The sequence below is a fragment of the Salvelinus namaycush genome, chromosome 4 (genome assembly GCF_016432855.1).
Source record: "Salvelinus namaycush isolate Seneca chromosome 4, SaNama_1.0, whole genome shotgun sequence".
Classification (NCBI taxonomy): domain Eukaryota; kingdom Metazoa; phylum Chordata; class Actinopteri; order Salmoniformes; family Salmonidae; genus Salvelinus; species Salvelinus namaycush.
Window position 1 is genome coordinate 59,290,988 of NC_052310.1, and position 22,535 is coordinate 59,313,522.

The following is a 22,535-nucleotide window of genomic DNA, read 5'->3' on the forward strand; positions in this document are numbered from 1 at the left end:
GAGAGTCGATCAGAAAGAGACTAATTCTCTCCTCATGACTCTCCTGCGTTATCATACGGAGTGGAGCTGTGACCTCCCTGATTAGCCCTGACCCCAAAGGATGACTATCTAAGGCATGTACAGGGAAGGGAACATCAACAGGAACAATAGGGATCCCTAAACTAAGTGCAAAGGTACGGTCAATAAAGTTCCCAGCTGCGCCTGAATCTACTAGCGCCTTATGCTGGGAATGCTGGGAAAACTCAGGAAATGCTATATACAACCACATGTGTGCAACAGGGAGCTCTGGGTGAGGTGTGTGCCTACTCACCTGAGATGATCCACCAGTGCTCCGCCTGCCACCTCTACTCCCTGGGGAACCTCCCCAGCACCGACCAGCAGTGTGTCTTCTGCGGCCACAGGTGGTGCAGGGAATGGTCCCCCCTCCGGTCCCCCTCATAGCAGCACTTCCCAGCTCCATCAGGGTAGGATCAGAGGTGCTGGGGGATGGAACTGACGGACCCCGATCCGGACGTCCGTGGGAGGCCAACAGGTTATCCAGCCGGATGGATAGGTCCACCAGCTGGTCCAGGTTAAGGGTGGTGTCCCTGCAGGCTAGCTCCCTACGAACATCCTCGCGTAAACTACACCTGTAGTGGTCGATCAGGGCCCGCTCATTCCATCCCGCGGGGTTCCTACTCCAGCTGCCAGGTAGAGTTCCAGCTGGAGTAGGAACCCCTGGCACCCGGCAGCCGTTCCATCATACGCTCCCGGGAGCGAGAGCCGAATCCCACTGGATCCTGATGAAGGAGGTGTGGACATCTGGGTCGGTTGTTGTGGGAGCTGGAGAGGTGCTGATGGGTTGACCGGTAAAAACCCCTCTCTCCCATCGTTCCATGGTTTGCAGCATGCGATCCACGGCTGTACCCATGTTACCTCTGTAACATGGTCGCGTGCTGCTGAACACACTCCTCCATTGGGAGAGGAGGGCTGGCTGTACCTGCTGACTCCATTTGATGGTGTGTTATTCTGTGAGGGTGTTCGTGAATGGAAAAAATGTCAGGCGCAGAACACAGATATAAGTATAGTCCGAAAGTTTACTCAAAAATAAAGTTAATGTTCCAACAAGGAAAACACAAAATAATCCAAAGCACAAGAACACAAACCCACATGACAAACAATAACGCACAAAACAGAGAGGGAAGCCAGAGGGTTAAATAAGGAACATAATTCATGGAATAGAAATCAGGTGTGTATGATGAAGACAAAACCAAACGAAAATGAAACATGGATTGGTGGCAACTAGAAAGCCGGTGACGTCGAACGCCGCCCGAACAAGGAGAGGGACCAACTTCGGCAGAAGTCGTGACAATTAAAGCTTTGTGTCATGTTGGGTATGTCTGTATCGGCTTTGGACATCTGGATTTGGGATTTTCTCCCATTTTTCCTTGCAGATTTTTTTTCGCTCTGTTAAATTACATATGGCCTGCTAGTGAACAGCAATCTTCAAGTCTTTCCACAGATTTCCAATGGGATTCAAGTCTGGGCTTTGGCTGGACCCGGACCAAGGTCTTTTTTGCCCGGTTGCTCAGTTTGGTTGGACGGCCAGCTCTGGGTAGTTCCATATTTTTCCACTTCCCAATGATGGAGACCACTATGCTGTTGCCTTCAACACTCTAAAAATTGTTTTATACACTTCCCCAGATATATGCCTCATCACAATTTAATCTCGGAGATCGACAGATAGTGGGGACGTCATGGTATAGTTTCTGCTCTGACATGCATGCTTCTTCTTCTTCAGTGAGGTTTAGTGGTGGTTTGCATCCAATATGTTGCATTACCGCCCCCAACTGAACTATGGTATAGATCCATTACACTTTGTGATACAAAATGGGAAAGGGGAACTGAAAAAAATAAACATATTTTAATTACCCTACCAATTAAACCTATACTCATTAAAATCCTAATTCCACTACTTTAGCCCTATCTGATCCTACCCCAGGCCAACGGGCTGAGAGGACGGGACACTACCACTCCACACACCCTGTAACTCTTCTGAAGTCAACTATCGCACACCCAAGTACTTCTCTGCAGCTGCCACCACTATTTTCTGTGATTTACATTCCATTTCTGCTGTACAGTTGATAACCATTGCTATGAATGCTAAGAATCCAACCTTACTGAAGCATGTATCACTCATTGGCCTATTCCTCTGTGCTAGATCTACTATTCACAGGGATCCTCTCAGATTCCCTGACCCTTGACCCATCCTCCTCTACTTTCTTCACCAGCCTTAGCATACGACACCTTCTGCACAACTCTGACTCTAGCCACCTCAACCTGTCTCTCTCGCACCGGACACTTCCGATCCCCACCAACATGTGTACCCCTACAGTCGACACAAGCAACCTTATCCACCGAAACGACACAATCCTCTATCCCATGCCCTCCTGCACACTTCCCACATCTTGGAATCTCCCTCCTACACACTGCTGCAACATGACCATAAACGTGACACCTGAAATACAGCAGTGGGTTCGGCACAAAAGCTCTAACAGGTTAACTGATATATCCTACCATGAATTTGTCGGGTAGAGACTCTGACTCAAAGCGCAGAAGGACTGACAGTGACTGTTTCACCACGCTCACCACCGGGTCTGCGTTGCACCAAACGGCTGGTGTCACAAACACCAGGAATCTTCAACTTCAATTGCTCCACTTCCACACCTAATGATACCTCAGAAATCACTCCTTTCAGTGGTGCCTAGTTCCTAAGAAACAGATCTTGACCAAAGTTGCGTCGCACAGAGCATCTGCTCTCTCTCATCTGAAGAAACAAACAAACATCACAAGTCCACTTCGGGTTACCTTCACCGACTCAACAGCACCCACCATCGTTTCCACCCAACCTGAAACTACCCATGAATCAGCCAAAAGGCCTGCTTCCATCCTCTTCAAAATTCTCATTCCTACTGGGCCAAACATATCTTTATCATAATCATGTTCATCAATGCAAGGCTCAGGCTCCGAGCTCCTCACAACACCTTCTACCCCTTTCATTTCACCTCCAGAATTCGAGCTGGCGTCTGGCTCACTCTGTTTGAACTTGACACCAATCTTCCTCGACATACCCTCTCCCTTGTTATTGCTAGCTTCAACAGATTCAAACCCATCTTCTGCCTCCCTCATTCTTTTCAACCTCCTCTCTCTTTCCTTCCAATCCTCCTCCCTTAACCAATTACCCGATTCCTTCGGAAAAATATTACATTTTTCCATGCCACAATCTATTTTTAGCCTCCTCGAGAGACATGCTAATAACGCCTGTACTCCCTCCACTTCAAACACTCATCATTAGTTCGAAGCATGTTCAATTGGATTAGTTGTTTTCTCTCTGACATGCACTGTCAACTGTGGGAACTTATATAGACAGGTGTGCTTCTTTCTAAATCATTTCCAAACAATTTAATTGGCCACAGGTAGGGCTGTTGCGGTGACCGTATTACCGCCACACCTGTGGTCACGTGTCATGAAGGCAGTCAAATTCCACGTGACCGTTTAGTTACGTAATTAGGCTTCTCCAAGCTCTGATGCTGCTCTTGGTCATTAGTAGCCTACCAAACTTGCTAACTGCCTGGTACTCAGCACTCTATTGTCACTCTAATCACTCTGACATCAATGCAAATGTAATCAAAAATAAAATCCAACACTTCACGAGAGCCCATGAGCTCATATTGTGCAACATTTCTACAGGCTATGCAATTGCGTGAGAAAACAGAGTGATTGTCTCTATTAAAAAGAGGATCCCATCAGCTTTCTCTAGGCTAGGCCTACTATATTTATTTCTCAACTTTCCTAATATTAAGCACATTGCTTATCTTTACAACAGGAGTATAGCCTGCCATGAAAATGAATCATGAGAAAGCACTCTCCATTCGCTATTTAAATGCATAAATGACATGTATTAGCTTATCAATTTTGAATTAAGTTGCAGTTGCGTCCCCGGTGTGTCTGTCTTCACTTTAGCCTGTGAGAAAAAAAAGATCACATGATGGAGAGCGCGCAGCACTCAGGGAGAAGGGCACAACAAACGCATGGATTTTTTTAGGGTGCATTACAGCCAAAAAGGGGACACCGACGTGAAATTCATAGCATTATCAAGTGCTTGTCAAATTGTGAATGAGAGACTAATGAAGTGTGTACAGCCTGCGCAAAAAATAAAGCAGAGCTCATGCCTTTCAAGTGACTTTTTTCAAATCATCATTAGTTGCATCACGCAGCCTTAAAATCTATAAAAAATCTAAACATATAGCCCAATGTTTGTAGAACAACTAAACTTTCATTAATAACTCTAAATTAAGCATATAGGAGTACCTATTTCTTTGTTAACAGCTCAACACAGAATAGCCGCATGTGCGCACTCCCTCAGATCATTTGGAGAAAATATTAATATTTTATTCAGCTTGGTTCACTTGTATTCTTCATACTATAAAATAATGCCACAGAATTTTAAGCAAATCTTGTCTGCTAAATGAGCTAGTGTAGCCCACAGCCATTTGGCATAGCCGCATTAGGACCTAACATAAGGAAAACTCAGAGTATGCTATTCTGTTCTTTTGAAATAGTCTACATTTTCTTCATATCATGCTTCTTTAGACCTGTCTAAAATAAATAATGGATTTATTGTGAAGGTGTAGGCTATAATACATGAATTTATTTGACTTTTTCAAATGTAGACGTTCCAAAGGTCTGCATCAGTGGCTTGTAGTCTATGTGTGAAAGCCAAGAGATACTGAATGTGTTTGTTAATTAACGTAAATTACTGTGAGATCGACAGTTATTTGCTTGACAATCACTGGTTGACTAAATTTTGTGACCGCCACAGCCCTAGCCACAGGTGCTATTGGATGCACCTGAGCTCAGTTTGGAGTGTCATAGTAAAGGGGTAAGAATAATACAGTACCAGTCAAAAGTTTGGACACACCCACTCATTCAATGTTTTTTCTTTATTTTTACTATTTTCTATATTTTAGAATAATAGTGAAGACATCAAAACTATGAAATAACACATATGGAATCATGTAGTAACCAAAAAAGTGTTAAACAAATCAAAATATGTTTTATATTTGAGATTCTTCAAAGTAGCCACCATTTGCCTTGATGACAGCTTTGCACACTCTTGGCATTCTCTCAACTAGCTTCATGAAGAATGCTTTTCCAACAGTCTTGAAGGAGTTCCCACATATGCTGAGCCCTTGTTGGCTGCTTTTCCTTCACTCTGTGGTCCAACTCATCCCAAACCATCTCAATTGGGTTGAGGTCAGACGATTGTGGAGGCCAGGTCATCTGATACAGTACTCCATCACTCTACACAGCCTGGAGGTGTTTTGGATCATTGTCCTGTTGAAAAACAAATGATAGTCCCACTAAGCACAAACCAGATGGGATGGCGTATCGCTGCAGAATGCTGTGGTAGCCATGCTGATTAAGTGTGCCTTGAATTCTAAATAAATCACTGACAGTGTCACCAGCAAAGCACCCCCACACCATCACACCTCCTCCTCCATGCTTCACGGTGGGAACCACACATGCAGAGATCATCCGTTCACCTACTTTGAATCTCATAAAGATTTTCGGTTGGAACCAAAAATGTTCAATTTGAACTCATCAGACCAACGGACAGATTTCCACCGGTCTGTCCATTGCTCATGTTTCTTGCCCCAAGCAAGTCTCTTATTATTATTGGTGTCCTTTAGTAGTGGTTTCTTTGCAGCAGTTCAACCGTGAAGGCCTGATTCACACAGTCTCCTCTAAACAGTTGATGTTGAGATGTGTCCGTTACTTGGAACTCTGTGAAGCATTTATTTGTGCTGCAATTTGTAAGGCAGCAGAGGTAACTCTGGGTCTTCCTTTCCTGTGGCGGTCCTCATGAGAGCCATTCATCATAGCGCTTGATGGTTTTTGCAACTCCAAGTTCTTCAAATTTTGGGCATTGACTGACCTTCATGTCTTAAAGTAATGGACTGTCGTTTCTTTTTGCTTATTTGAGCTGTTCTTCATATGGACTTGGTCTTTTACCAAATAGGACTATCTTCTGGATACCACCCCTACCTTGTCACAACACAACTGATTGGCTCAAACACATTAAGTTGGAAAGAAATTCCACAAATTAACTTAAGGCACACCTGTTAATTGAAATGCATTCCAGGTGACTACCTCATGAGCCCTGGAATGAGTATGTGTGTCCAAACTTTTGACCGGTACTAAATATAAATAAGATATTTCATTTTCAATAAATTTGCAAAAATGTCTAAAAACTTGTTTTCACTTTGTCATTATGGGGAATTATGTGTTGGTGGGTGAGAAAAAATAAATATTTAATACATTTTAATTCAGGCTATAAAATAACATGTGGATTAAGTCAAGGGGTATGAATACTTTCTGAAGGCACTGTATATGTAACGGCAGCCTTCCCTCTCTTCACGAGAAGAGAGGGTGTAACAGGGATCGGACCAACACGCAGCGTAGCCAGTGCTCAACATGTTTAATAAAACGAATAAACAGTGAACACTTATAACAAATAACAAAATAACAAAATGTGGCAAACCGATGCAGTCCTAGCTGGTGCAGAGAAAACACAGAGACAGGAAACAACCACCCACAAATCCCCAACACAAAACAAGCCACCTATATATGATTCCCAATCAGAGACAACACAAAACATCTGCCTCTGATTGAGAACCATATTAGGCCAAACATAGAAACAGACAAACTAGACACACAACTAGACACACAACCAGCTCACATCCTGACCAACACTAAAACAAGCAAAACACACAAGAACTATGGTCAGAACGTGACAGTATAGATACTTATTTTTATAAGTTGTATTAGTAGTTGTAGCTGTAGTCTTTATTCGTTTTCGGCCTATTAGTAGTTGTCCAATAACTTTTTTTAATGATGTTAATTTACGTTTTTTAAATATTTTTTTTATTGTTATTATTATTAGACAGTAGTTGAAATATTATTCTTGTTACTAAGTATTCTTTTTTTTTTGGACACTTGAAAACAAGATGGTGCATCTCAAGAGATTTCATCCTGCAAAATTTCTAATAAGTAAATAAATATCACAGTCATAGTAAGTCAAACTTTTCCTCATTAACACAGCTATCAGCAAAGTCAGTAGTCATTTAAAACATATGGTGATGGGGAGGGCTTACAAAAATGTTACATTTTCTGGAAAAGAAAGATGTCTACTCTTTATTTGTTGGGGTGGCAGGTAGCCTAGTGGTTAGAGCGTTGGGCCAGTAACCAAAATGTTGCTAGATTGAATCCCCGAGCTGCCAAGGTAAAAGTCTGTCGTTCTGCCCCTGAACAAGGCAGTTAACCCACTGTTCCTAGGCTGTCATTGTAAATAAGAATTTGTCCTTAACTGACTTGCCTAGTAAATATTTTTTTAAATCCTAACTCATGTCACCTGGACATCTAAATGGCTACTCACAGTAGGACCACTCCCTTTAATTATCCCCAGTACACAGCATGTGGTGAGCAGTATGGGTCACCATGGCGGTGACGGAATCCTATATTTCATACACTTTATGACTAGCCACCAACCCTGAGCCTGAGGGGTATACAACAAAGCAGGATCAATACAACAAAGCAGGATCAATGAGTTAGCCAGCTAACTTGCCTAAATGTTCTAAAATAGCCTTTTATTTATTTTTAAGATAAGCTTGAAATGGGCATGGCCTTATTGACTCAACAATCAAAACACTTATCTAAGTTTAGCTTTCTTAATTAACAAGACAATCAATAGTTATTTCTGGTTGTTCATCAACGTTAACTGGTTAACTCATTGATTATGCTTTGTAGTATAGGGGAGAGTGGGGTAAGTTGAGCCATTTTTCTACATTCAGCATCACTCAGTCAAGGGAAATATAGTATTATTTCTAACAAAGATAGATTATCTACATACATTTCAGGATGTTGTGTATCCCTGGAAATAATCCGAATTAATGTAAACGTTACAGTTTTGAAAACACAGCTTGTCCCAAAAAAAGTGGTCTCTGTGGTAAGTTGAGCCACGTGACGGGGTAAATTAAGCCGCCTGCACATTTCTGTACTGAATGAGATAATACCACTATCTTTTTAAAACAATTTCTATCTTTATTTCTCAAACACAATTCAACACAATCACACTTACTTTTTTGTAATTTAATAATTTTAAGCACATTTTAATACAGGCTTAACGCCTAACAAACACTTTGCACTTTTAACATAGGCCAGGCCCTGTTGTTACCTTCGATCTGAGCAATAATGCCTTGCATTACGTATGGGAAGAAAACACTTTAATTTGCTCAACTTGCCTTTGGCTCAGCCATTGGCTCAACGTACCCCATAGCCATTGGCTCAACGTACCCCATAGCCATTGGCTCAACGTACCCCATAGCCATTGGCTCAACGTACCCCATAGCCATTGGCTCAGCGTACCCCATAGCCATTGGCTCAGCGTACCCCATAGCCATTGGCTCAACGTACCCCATAGCCATTGGCTCAACGTACCCCATAGCCATTGGCTCAACGTACCCCATAGCCATTGGCTCAACGTACCCCATAGCCATTGGCTCAACGTACCCCATAGCCATTGGCTCAGCTTACCCCATAGCCATTGGCTCAGCGTACCCCATAGCCATTGGCTCAGCGTACCCCATAGCCATTGGCTCAACGTACCCCATAGCCATTGGCTCAGCTTACCCCATAGCCATTGGCTCAGCGTACCCCATAGCCATTGGCTCAGCGTACCCCATAGCCATTGGCTCAACGTACCCCATAGCCATTGGCTCAGCGTACCCCATAGCCATTGGCTCAACGTACCCCATAGCCATTGGCTCAACGTACCCCATAGCCATTGGCTCAACGTACCCCATAGCCATTGGCTCAGCTTACCCCATAGCCATTGGCTCAGCTTACCCCATAGCCATTGGCTCAGCTTACCCCATAGCCATTGGCTCAGCTTACCCCATAGCCATTGGCTCAGCTTACCCCATAGCCATTGGCTCAACGTACCCCATAGCCATTGGCTCAGCTTACCCCATAGCCATTGGCTCAGCGTACCCCATAGCCATTGGCTCAACGTACCCCATAGCCATTGGCTCAGCTTACCCCATAGCCATTGGCTCAGCGTACCCCATAGCCATTGGCTCAACGTACCCCATAGCCATTGGCTCAGCTTACCCCATAGCCATTGGCTCAACGTACCCCATAGCCATTGGCTCAGCTTACCCCATAGCCATTGGCTCAACGTACCCCATAGCCATTGGCTCAGCTTACCCCATAGCCATTGGCTCAGCGTACCCCATAGCCATTGGCTCAGCTTACCCCATAGCCATTGGCTCAGCTTACCCCATAGCCATTGGCTCAGCGTACCCCATAGCCATTGGCTCAACGTACCCCATAGCCATTGGCTCAGCTTACCCCATAGCCATTGGCTCAACGTACCCCATAGCCATTGGCTCAGCTTACCCCATAGCCATTGGCTCAACGTACCCCATAGCCATTGGCTCAGCTTACCCCATAGCCATTGGCTCAGCGTACCCCATAGCCATTGGCTCAGCGTACCCCATAGCCATTGGCTCAGCTTACCCCATAGCCATTGGCTCAGCTTACCCAAAGGCAAACATTTTGAATATTTTAGCACATACAGCTACAAGGATGCATTTCCATGCTAGGTTTGGACCTCATATTGAAGATTATAGAGACCCCAACTGGTGTATAGAATAATCTTAAAATTATCTACTTTGGTTTAGATACAAGCTTAATGATACCTCTAACACAATAAATTCATTTGAAAATCTGTTTTTTGGATCTAACTTGCCTACCACTTTTTCCATGTGATTTCTTCCTTTGCAGACTCCATTAAATGATGACCTCTTCCTAAATATTTGGTCAAATTATACATTTTGTGTATGGTTTCCTAGAAAGGGTAGCTCAATTTACCCTTTTGCTCAACATACCCCACTCTCCCATACCCCTCTGAAAAGCTACAGACTGGTATTCAACTAACTAACCAATGGCTTGACAAGCACTTCATTTAGTGAAATCAGTTGTGTTAATGCTGTGCTGGAACAAAAGTCTGCACCCCTGAAGAAGATACTGGTCATGAGGTGACTCACTGTTTGTGAAGCCTTATTGGTTCCCCCAGCCCCTCCAGACAGTACTTTAGAAACTACCTAGCCTTATGTAAGACTAGAGCACCTGTTAAAACCTCTTGAAGCTAGGGGGCAGAATTTTTATGTTTGGAAAAAATAACGTTCCCCAATGTAAGCTGCCTATTTCTCAGGCCCAGATGCTAGAATATGCATATAATTGACAGATTAGGATAGAAAACACGCTAAAGTTTCCAAAACTGTCAAAATATTGTCTGTGAGTATAACAGAACTGATTTTGCAGGCGAAAACCTGAGGAAATGTTTTGTCTAGTGATCGATAAACTCACACGCTTGGATTGCTTTCGCTGTAAAGCATATTTTCAAAATCTGACACGATAGGTGGATTAACAACAAGCTAAGCTGTGTTTTGTTATATTTCACTTGTGATTTCATGAATATAAATATTTTTATTTTTATTTTTTAATTTAGCGCCCTGCAATTCAGCGGTTGTTTACGAAAATGATCCCGTTAAAGGGATCCGTGCGCCAAGAGGTGATGGATGGTGATGATGATGATGGATGGTCTTGAATTACAGGGGCCTTCTGATGAGTAGTGTTGCCTACCAGTGTACAACAACAACACACACACAACCACACACGCACACACACACACACTCATACACACTTGTCTGGAGAGCTCTCTACATCAACAACACACACACACACACACACACACACACACACATATTTCTGGAGAGCTCTCTACATCAACAACACACACACACACACACACACACACACACACACACACACACACACACACACATATATATGTCTGGAGAGCTCTCTACACACACACACACACACACACACACACACACACACATATATGTCTGGAGAGCTCTCTACATCACACACACACACACACACACACACACACACACACACACACACACACACACACACACATGTCTGGAGAGCTCTCTAGAGCAGTATACATACTAACCAGAGATATATAGGAAAAACACACCACAAAGACTAACGACTAAAAGCAGATGTTGGCCGCAATCTGTCAGCGATCACCTGCGGGGTGTCATCGCCACCCACTGCTTTTTACTATAGTTCTCACAGCCTCTATTCTACTTTAGTGTAAAGCACATGATAGTCACTTGAGTATATACAATGAGTTTACATTACATTTGACTAATTTAGCAGACACTATTATCCAGAGCGACTTACAGGAGTGAATGCATACATTTTCGTACTGGTCCCCCGGGAATTGATCCCACAACCCTGGTGTTGCAAGTGCCAGATGATACTTTATTTGGATAGTCCATCTGTAGACTATCAGTAACATTTCCACTAATCCTACTAACCCTACCTCCAACCCTAACCTTAACCCTTATCCTAACCCTAAACTGAACCCTTACCCTAGCCCTAACCATGACCCTAACCCTAATTCTAAACCTAACCGTAACGTTAGCAAGCAGTTGCTTATCAACAAATAGTTTGTTGATTTTATGACCATCTGTAGAGCATCTACAGATGAAAAATCCAGACTATCCAAATAAAGTGTGACTAAACTGGGTGTTAAGTGTCCATTTTAAAGTTAAGCGAAGTATATTTAAGTATAGGAATTGTATAGGGTTTTATTTTTATTTTGTATCTTACTACTATAAATTATTAATTATTATGTGTAATACCCACTATATTGTAATGAACAGAGTGTCTGTGGGATTAGGGCTTGGCGGTAAACCGTTAAAAAAGATATCGGTATTCATTCAAGCTCTGGTTTGGGTTTTTACTTGACATTCTATAACAGTATTTTCATGTTTAATACATTTTTTACATTAAATAATTCACTGACTAAAACAATTATAGCAATCAATCCATTTTTATCGCCAATAAGAAGTTGCTAACAGCTGAGTACTGATCCAGCAGATACATTCTCAGGATACAGACACTGTGAGACATAAAAGCTCAGACAGGTCAAATGGTGCCTTACCACCACCAACAGCACTGGTGTTGGCATTACATTTAGAATTAGAAGCTAGGTATTACAGCTAGTGTGTACTACAGCTAGTGTGTACTACAGCTAGTGTGTACTACAGCTAGTGTGTACTACAGCTAGTGTGTACTACAGCTAGTGTGTACTACAGCTAGTGTGTACTAGCTAGCTAGTGTGTACCAGACTGCTAGATAGCTAATGTGCACTAGCGTGGGTACTAGCGTGCTAGCTAGCTAGTGTGTAATAGCTACACAGATGGAACAATGAGACCGATATTTCACCGGATGTATAAATGTGAAGCATCTGCTTAGCGTTTCAACTCACTACCAAATATGGTAGCAAATTTTCTCATTGATTAAACTTTTGATCTCAACAGTTTTCTGTTCCCAAAAGTAGAATCTGTTTTGAGCAGAGTGGACTAAGTTTTGTAGACTTTGCCCATTTGCCAAAGTTGTAAGAAATTGCACTGTTCAGAAGGATTGCGAATTGAGTTATTACACACGCGCACTTCACAGAGTAGGCATTCCCCAACGGAAATATAGGGAACGTAAATATGCAGATGCATGCCATAACAGGCAAATAGGATCTCGCTAGCTCGTGCTTGGCTCTGCCCACCTCCTTGCTTGTTCTGCCCATTATGACTAATTTGTTCCCATTGGAAACAACAGGCTGTGGTCTATCTTGGTTTACTTATAAAAATCTTTGCTAGCTGCACAAGCAACAGTGGTTAACATAACGGCCCGGGCCAGAGTTAGTGCGCCGACTGGTATGTGCGTAGTACGCTGATGCCCTGGAACAAAGCTACTGACTCAGGCGACCAACAAATGTGCGCACATACTGTACTATCTGATACGCATGCGCTTTGAGGTTTGCATAACAGACAGCCTCAGCGTGCCTAATCTGCAGCTGGACATTTTCTAGGATGACAAGTCAACAACTTCGGGAGGGCAAGCTTGCCAAATAGACCCCTGTAAATTGGCCGACTACTCCTTGTGGCGAATGTAAGGTCTGCAATTGAAGGTGAAAAATAAACAGTCAGAGGATAATTATTCTAATAAAATATATTTTGTACAATTATTTTTACAAAATAGAGGCATACAAAGACAAAATAAATGTGACAGTGGGTAAACAATAACAAATTAGTGCAGGAAATTAAGAAATGTTTGAAAATGCTGCAATTGAATGCTTGAAGTAAACAAATAACTATGCAAATGGAAACCATTGCTTGAGTACCGGAGTTTGAGGCTACAAAATAGGATTTTGATTCCTACTTAATGTTATACAAATAGGACTAGTTCACTGTCAGTTTTGTGCTCCTAATATTTTGGGTTGAAGTTTGGTTGAACAGTATAAAGCAATCAGAATGGAGAAAGCCCACTAAAACCACTTCGATTTTCATTTGTTGCCATGAACTACCAATAAAGCATATTTAGAACTTTTATTATTCAGAAACGCCAAATACCGTCCTACCTTCAAAAATGAGAAACATACTGTGTTTTGATATTTTGTACATATTGGCCAGACCTATGTGGGATATCCTTAAGTCTGAGCTAATATTGGCTTTGAATGGTAGTTCTAATAATAAAAGGGTTGTGTATAGGCTGAATGAGGCCTTCATGCAGATTTAATGGGCTGGTTAGGGCTTCTGTCATTTTGCCAGTACAGAGCTGCTCTCAGGTGTTGAGCTAGCCCATGAGACGAGCCTGATACATTCTACTGCAGACACACACGCTCACGTGCACGCAGACACACCCACACTCGCGTGCACACAGACACACACAAAGACACACGCTTGCATGCACACATACATACACACACAACCGTATCTGTATGTTTATCACAAACATACTCACACTCTCGCAACAGCCGACAGACAAACACAGTGAGCAGAGTGAAACATGAAACCGCCTCACCTGAGAAAGTTGGAGGGAAGCTAGAAGGACAGCAGATTTGTGCGTGTGTGACATCTCTTCATATGTCTATCAAGTATAATTATTTTTCTATTAGTCTCGTATGAAGTTTCTTGACTTTGATCATGTTTTCTGTCTGAGTACACCAGCTTAAAAGTGTGCTAGTGTCTGCTGAGTGTTTGAGCATATATGTGTGTATGGGATGATCTCAATTGCATACTCCTCGCATCCTCTCATCTCGCCGCCTCCTCAAACCATATTTGAGGAGAAGGTCAGAGGGGAGGGACCTCTGACATTCTCATCCAATGGGTTTTGAGGAGGAGACAAGGAGAGAGGACGCAAGGAGTATGCAATTGATATTGTTCCCGTGTGTGTGTACGTGCTTGTTTGTGACACACACACACACACACACACACACACACACACACACACACACACACACACACACACACACACACACACACACACACACACACACAGACACACTGAGCAGAGAGAAAGATGAAACCGCCTCACCTGACAGCTGGGAAGAGAGGAAGACAGCAGATTAAATGTGTGTTTGTGTATATGTTTGTACGTGTTTGTGTGTGTGTTTGAGGTGTTTGCTTGAGATTGCACATATCTTTGAGGTGACCAGAGACCAGTTAAGTTTTGTTTGTTTGCAGACAAAGCGAGACTATTAATCCTGGTGTTCTATCTAAGACGGTGCCAAAGGAGCAATTCACTCCCACACAATATGTCCACTTGTATTCCTTCAGTTCTCTCCTTTTCTCTTTCTCTCTAATTGTCTATTGATCTCTATATATTTTGTTTTTGTGTGCCATTGCTTTCTGTGTGTGTGTGTGTGTGTGTGTGTGTGTGTGTGTGTGCGCGTATGTGTGTCTGCTCGTATGTGTGTGTGTGGCGTTGTATACTATCTCACTTTGTCTATGCTGGTGTAGGTTATCAGTGGTGCATCTCTGGTTTCTGTTGTCCAGGCTCAGTGCAGCGGGACAGAACAGAGCCATCTCCCATATCATCAGCCCAGGCCCCAACCCCAGCACCGGCCCCGGGTGTGAGAAGCCTCCCCCTGGATGAGACAGCAACAGCAGCGGGTGAGGGAGAGACAGCGGGTGAGCGGGCGGCTCTGAGGAAGACTGTATCCGTTGACGACCGTCTGATGCAGTCGGCGCCCAGAGAGCAGCAGCAGCACAGACTCCTCAGCAGGCTGGAGAGAGGCAAGAAGAAACTCAGGAACATACATGTGAGTACAGGACTGTGCAGAAATGTAATGTAAATATGTGTGTGTGTGTCGTGGTTGTGTGACTAAGAGAGAGTTTTGAGACCTTGGGACTATAAGGTTCTATCTGACATTTTTGTCATAAACGAGTTAGTCAAATATACATGATTTTTAGATGGTTCTTCGTATGTCTATGAAGTTAGATTTTAGAAAGTTCTCTCTGCATACACCCATTTGAATTTGCCGCTATAAGGTTCTATCTGCAAGCCAGTCACAAGCCTGAGCAAATACAAATGGACCATTCGGAACACATGTCTCTGCCATCTCCCTCGAAGTATGGTCTAGGTTAATCTAGCCAGCAATAATGTCACGCAAGAAGAAACAAAATCCCAACACTGTCAGAAATCTGAAAGTAAATGATGGCATGTTGTTGTTCAGTCATGACAGTAATTCGTCTGTTGATCTTAGTATTTGATGATGTGTTCTGACTCTATCTTGGTAAAATAGTGTTATTCTATCATTTGTGTATTCAAATAGCTACAGTTTTCATAAAAACTGAACATGTCTGATTCAGAAGTCCCAGATCCAGATTTATATTTCAGAGCCATAAGATTGCACCCTAATAAAACGGATTTACAAATCCACAGGATTTTGATACTCTGCACGTTAGGTACCTTTAAGACGAGGACCTTTATGGGTTATGAAATAAGAATTCACTACAAAACAGTTCTGCGATCTGGGATGTGAAAACTTTGATGCTCAATATCTCAGAACTATGCTTTGCGCAGATAGAATCTTATACCCCAAGGGCATGGTATGTGCATGTTTTAGACTTTGTGCAGCAGGGTGAGTGTGTGTCTGTCAGAGAGAAAGAGAGTGTAAGGGCGTATGCAAGTCTATTGTATAATGTCTGTAGAGTTTCTCCATTCCTTTTGTCGTCTGCCAATCAAACAATATGCCATGCCTCTTCTGCATTACTTCGATACCTCTAGGGTAAGTGTTTTTATATAACACGGTACAGAACACTTCTCTTGAAAACCTCACCTAAACCTCCTCAAATGTTAGGTATGACTGTTTCCTGAGTAGTACATTCTGTAGCCTTCCCACACTGCTATGAGTCATTCAGTCAGTCTGGGCTTGGCACAGCACAGAGCAGACCTGCCTCCTAACCTTCCTCTGATGAGGCACTGGAAGACAGGACGACTATCTGAAAACATTTACCCAAATTAGAGTAGATGGGTTTTATTTACACAAATACATGTTCCACAATGGAGCACTTTGGGATTTTGCCATGAAGAAAATGTCCTGCTCACATAAGATACAAGGACATGAACATGATTAAGAGAGAAACACATTAACAAAAACTATATTTAGTGTCTAAAAACCTAACTAATGATGGTCTTGGAATCCAGTGTTACATCTTATCACCCGTAGTTGCCTGCTCTGCTTTGTCCTTACTCCCGGTCGCTGATCCCTTGTAGGTGGCAGCCAGCTGGAGAATTCACTTGAACTCTGCACATTTCAGGTCTCTGCTGCTACAGTTTTATCTGTAGGTTTTGGTAGGCCACTGAGTATGTTGTGTAGTCAGAATTAGGAATATCTTGAGGGCCCTCCTCAAAATACATACGTATTGGAGGGACATGGGGTACACAGAAGTATTGAAAATATTTTGAAAAGCAACCCAAGGGGGTTAAAAGGTCAGTCGGTGAACAGGGATGTAGGTTGACGTTATGCTACATTAATGACTGAGACTGGTTCTGGTTTCCTGTGTTCTGCATGGAGATTATGTTTATTAATAGATTTAAAAGGATTCTTTCTCAAGTTGTCTTTCTGTGTTTCATTGCATCCTCCCTCCTCGCTTCCTTCTCAATCATAGTTTGGAGTAGAAAGTCCAAGAGCCCTTCACTCAAGGGCCTTTCACTCTTTTACCTTCCTCTACAATGAGTTTTGAAAAGGAGGCAAGGAGAGTGGATGGGAGGAATCGAGTAAAGATAACTTGTGAAGGAGCCATACAGAGTAATGTGCTTTGGCACAATTAAGTGTTTTTGGTTGCTGTGCAGTTGCTCTGTGGTGGGTTTTCAAACAGCTTGACCTTTATTGTAGTGAGAACGGCCTTGATTTTCTCCTGGATGGCAACAGGACCTAAAGATGAGGGGTTAGAGGAGGTATTCTTTAGTTGACCACTTCTGACCCTGTGAAGATGAGTGGTTATGGGAAGGGAACACTGGCGTAACCCTCTCCAACCAAAGTGAATGAATTGAGGAGAAACCTGAAGCAAAAAGGAGATTCAGCAACTCTTGGAGGACAATGGCAGTTGTAGAAAAAACTCTGAAGGTGGCGAAAAGCTGAAACTTTGAGCATTAAATACGCTTTTTTATTTCACTTCCATTCTCCTCCAAGAGTTGCTGAATTGTCTCTCCGCTTCAAGGTGGGGGGTTATGGAAGGGACCTCATTGCGTCCTCTCTCTTTTCTTCCTTCTCAATCATATTTGATTAGAAGGTCCAAAGTCCTTCCACTCTGACTTTCTTCAGTTTTGAGAAGGAGGCGAGGATGGGAGGAATCGAGGAAAGATTAATGGAGCAAGAGCTATACAGAGCAATGTATCGCTTTGGTGCAATGAAGTGTTTTGTGTTGCCGTGAAGCAGAAGCTCGGTGCTGGGTTTTCAAACTGATCAACAGATACAGTATTGACATACCACAATAATCCTAGTGATGGGGGAAAATCGATGCAGTTACATATCTGAATATTATTTTTGACAATAAATACTCTGTCGTATCGTTTTGACAGTATCACAATAATATTTTTGCTTTAGTTTGCTCTACCTGCACCAAAACTTGTTCTCCGTCTTCTTTTTAAATAAGGAGCCAATTTGTTTTCAGCAAACTCATTTTCTCATGGCTCTCTCTTGTCCCTCTACAGCAGACATATGGTCAGCAATATGTTTGGACCATGGAATCTTAATAAAATCACAGTATTGAATCGCAATACATATAGAGTCATACGTCAGTCTGAAACGGTGTGAAACAGTCGCTAAGCAACTGTATCATAGCCAGATCTAATATCCTCCTCTGACATTACCATGGCCCAAAGTTTTCCCTGACTGACTGTGTGGCTGATTAGGAAACAGGTCTAATGTGTGTGGGAGGAAAGTCCCAGCGTCTCTGATGTAACATTGAAACTCTAGTTGACAGAATGATGTCCTTGAGAGATCGAATTTAAGGGGGATTTGTTTTGCCACCATTTGATGGTTAGGTAATAAGTAGGCCTGATCACTTCCAAGCCCTCTAAGCATGTTCCTTCTATGTTTTAGCCAAACATTCTACTGCATTTTCTCTTTGTCTCATTACAGTTGAATTTCAGTCATGTCAGTTGGATATTATCTCCATATGTACTGGCTGATAAGCCCCTCTGTTTCTGGACCATCTTCCAGTAAGTCAGCCATTGTTACCCGTAACTGTCAATATCAGGTCCAAATCTCCCTATGAATCCTGGGTAGAGCTATGGGACTGCTGACTCACAGAGGATGTCATAAAAACACATCTACTTCCTTTTTTGGCCTTTTCTCTTTCTCCTTACTCATTCTTAGATAACATCTAGTTATTACCTATGTAGTGCACTACTTTTAGCCAGAGCCAGATACAAAGAAATAATGGCTCTATCCCAAACTAATGGAGTATTTGGGCAAATGGTGTTATTTGAGGTACAGCCAATGTATTTTACCTCTAGCCATAGCAGAAATGTCATTCCGGATGAGTTAGTCAGGTAAAAATGTAACCAATGTCTCTAAAGTAGGAGAGAGAGATGGAGAGAGACAGACCGCTTAGTGACACAACTATTCCAGTGTTTTTCTCCCAGGCCCGTCACTTAGGCTCCCGATGGAAAATCCACAGCTCTATTTGCCTTGGGTGTCATAAAAGACCAGCGGGAACGGCCTTTTGTTTTTGTGGAAAGTTTGTCTCGGTTCTGAGAGGGGAGCGCAGTGCAGCACAGCACAGCACGACAGGTGGCAGACGGGCTGCTAAAATGGCCTTGATGCTGTCTGAGGAGGAAAAGATCTGTCTTTCTACTTTGTAAATATAGTAATTTGAGCGTGGAGCTGCATGGGTAGTTTCTTTTGTAACACTGTTGTTCTGTAATGTTATTAACTGCACCCCCCAATTCCCCTTCTTTTCTCATCTCCTCTCCTTCTCCTCTCCTCTTTTCGTGCTCGGTGTATTCTCCGGTGTCTGCCACAGCCATCAGGAGTCCAGACCCACCTTCAGCCTGTCTATTAGTCAAACACCACAGCATAAAACCCACACACACACACACTCAGCCACACACACACATTATACACCGCAGAAACGCAGTCCCCACAGCTCAGTGGCAAATAATCCCCACACACTGTACACACAGTCTACACACACTTTCACACGCATTTTCTCTAGACACACATCTCACTAATTCTACACACATATTTTCATTAGGCTGCCATGTGGGGAATGGTCCTTGTTTGAGCTGTTGATTTTTTTCAGTGTAGTGGGGATGTTTCCCCTAAAGACTAAAAGGGTCAAGCTTGTCCTCTCTGACTCTTAAGTCTACTCTGGACCTCTTCTTCTGCTACTTTTAAGGTGACGGGGTTATCTATTTACCTTAGTCTCCAGCTCCATATTTCCTATCACCTTGTTTTCCCCCCCTTTATTTTGACAGAGAGTCAATGCTGGGGTTTCTTTTCTAGATGATCCCTGTTTAGCACAACAATAAACATCAACCGTCTCTGTCAGTCTCACTTTGACTGACTGCCATTGAATTCCTATATAACAGGGTACGTTTCCAGACTCTCAGTGCCTCTCTGCTTTTATCCAGGAGCATCCCAAAATTGACTGAACAAATTGCTTGTTTGGGGCTTTTCTGTACAATCCATGTATTATTGCAAGAGAGACAAATGTTACAGTAGGTAGTGGTAAACACTATCAGGTACAGGTACCGGTGCACATGTCTCTAACTACATCGTGTGTGTGTGTGTGTGTGTGTGTGTGTGTGTGTGTGTGTGTGTGTGTGTGTGTGTGTGTGTGTGTGTGTGTGTGTGTGTGTGTGTGTGTGTGTGTGTGTGTGTGTGTGTGTGTGTGTGTGTGTGTGCTGATGAAAACAAATTTCCGGAAGTCAAGAGGGAGTTGTAGAATGCTGATGTTACGTTCGACCCCAATTGTCCTGTTGATATAACAGCAGGTGTACTTACAGCATAATGTCATGCACGTACACACGCTACTGCTATAATGAGTTAAGCCTACAATAGTCCGCAAACACACGTCTCTCCTGTGTCTCCTTGCCAACTGCTTACAGCTGTAATCTTCACCTGTTAATTATGCTACTGTATGAACTATATACAGTGCATTCGGAAAGTATTCAAATCCCTTATACTTTACAGCTTTATTCTAAAATGTATTAAAAAAAAATGTCTCTTCAATCTACACACAATACCCCATAATGACAAAGCAAAAACAGGTTTTTAGAAATGTTTGCACATTTATTAAACATAAAAACCCTTTACTCAGTACTTTGTTGAAGCACCTTTGGCAGTGATTACCCAAGTCTTCTTGGATATGACGCTACAAGCTTGGCACACCTGTATTTGGGGAGTATCAAATCAAATTTTATTGATCACATACACGTGTTTAGCAGATGTTATTGTGGGTGTAGCGAAATGCTTGTGCTTCTAGTTCCGACAGTGTAGCAATATCTAACAAGTATTATCTAACAATTTCACAACAAATACCTAATACACACAAATCTAAGTAAAGGAATGGAATTAAGAATGTATAAATATATGGACGAGCAATGTCAGAGTGGCATAGACTAAAATACAGTAGATAATATAGTATATACATACAGTATGAGATGAGTAATGCAAGATATATAAACATTATTAAAGTGACATTATTAAAGTCCTGCGGTTGTTGGCGGTGCAGTTGCCATACCAGGCGTTGATACATCCCGGCTAGATGCTCTCAATTGTGCGTCTGTAAAAGTTTGTGAGGGTTTTAGGTGACAAGCCAAATTTCTTCAGCCTCTTGACTTGGAGGCGTGCATGGCCACACAGTCATGGGTGAACAGGGAGTACAGGGGGGGGTTGAGCATGCACCCTTGTGGTACCCCAGTGTTGAGGATCAGTGAAGTGGTGTTGTTTGGGGGCGGCCTGTCAGGAAGTCCATAACCCAATTGCACAGGGCGGGGTTCAGACCCAGGGCCTCACTTAATGATGAGCTTTGAGGGGACTATGTTGTTGAATGCTGAGCTATAGTCAATTAACAGAATTCTTACATAGGTATTCCTCTTGTCCAAATGGAATAGAGCAGTGTGATGGCGATTGCATCATCAATGAACCTATTGGGGCGGTAAGCAAATTGAAGTGTGTCTAGGGTGACAGGTAAGGTGGAGGTGATATGATTCTTGACTAGTCTCTCAAAGCACTTTATGATGACAGAAGTGAGTCTTACGGGGCGATAGTCATTTAGTTCAGTTACCTTTGCTTTCCTGGGAACAGGAACAATGGTGACCACCTTGAAGCATGTGGGGACAGCAGACTGAGATAGGGAGAGATTGAATATGTCCGTAAACACACCAACCAGCTGGTCTGCGCATGCTCTGAGAACGCGGCTAGGGATCCGTCTGGGCCAGCAGCTTTGCGAGGGTTAACATATTTCAATGTTTTACTCACATCGGCCACAGAGAAGGAGAGCCCACAGTCCTTGGTAGCTGGCTGCGTCGGTGGCACTGTGTTATCCTCAAAGCAGGCAAAGAACGTGTTTAGCTTGTCCAGAAGTAAGACGTCGGTATCCGCGACGTGGCTGGTTTTCCTTTTGTAGTCCGTGATTGTCTGTAGACCCTGCCATGTAAGTCTTGTGTCTGAGCCGTTGAATTACGACTCCACTCTGTCTCTATACTGACGTTTTGCCTGTATGATTGCCTCGCGGATGGAATGTCCACTCTGTTTGTATTCTGCCATATTCACCTTGCCATGGTTAAATCCAGTGTTTTGCTCGAAAACTGAAAGCGCGAACCTGTCCAATCAGTTTCTCCCATTCTCCCAGATCCTCTTATGGCTGCAAGCCCGATGTCGGTACACTTATGACAACAGCCAGCTCAAGTGCAGGGCGCGAAATTCAAAAGATATTTTTTAGAAATATTTAACTTTCACACATTAACAAGTCCAATACAGCAAATGAAAGATAAACATCTTGTGAATCCAGCCAACATGTCCGATTTTTTAAATGTTTTACAGCGAAAACACCACG